This window comes from Oncorhynchus mykiss, chromosome 3 (assembly GCF_013265735.2).
Source record: "Oncorhynchus mykiss isolate Arlee chromosome 3, USDA_OmykA_1.1, whole genome shotgun sequence".
Taxonomy (NCBI): domain Eukaryota; kingdom Metazoa; phylum Chordata; class Actinopteri; order Salmoniformes; family Salmonidae; genus Oncorhynchus; species Oncorhynchus mykiss.
This window is the reverse complement of record NC_048567.1, coordinates 69903856-69904114: the sequence shown is the minus strand read 5'-3', so window position 1 is coordinate 69904114 and position 259 is coordinate 69903856.

The following is a 259-nucleotide window of genomic DNA, read 5'->3' as shown; positions in this document are numbered from 1 at the left end:
TACTATAATGTGGGCCTATTGATATATTAATGTAAAGTCTCCTGTAATATTGTGGCATTTTTTCCTTACATGTGTAATTTATTGATTTGCAGGATCATTAAAACCTTCCAAATTGAGGATAATTACTGTTATTTTTGTTGTTGTTGAACAGCGATGAGGGCGCCACTGAATGTTTTTATCATTAGTTCTTCGCACACATGAGCGCAATGCGAACTCAACGCGCCACCTATCGGTCCTTTCCGGAACAACACCACTAGAC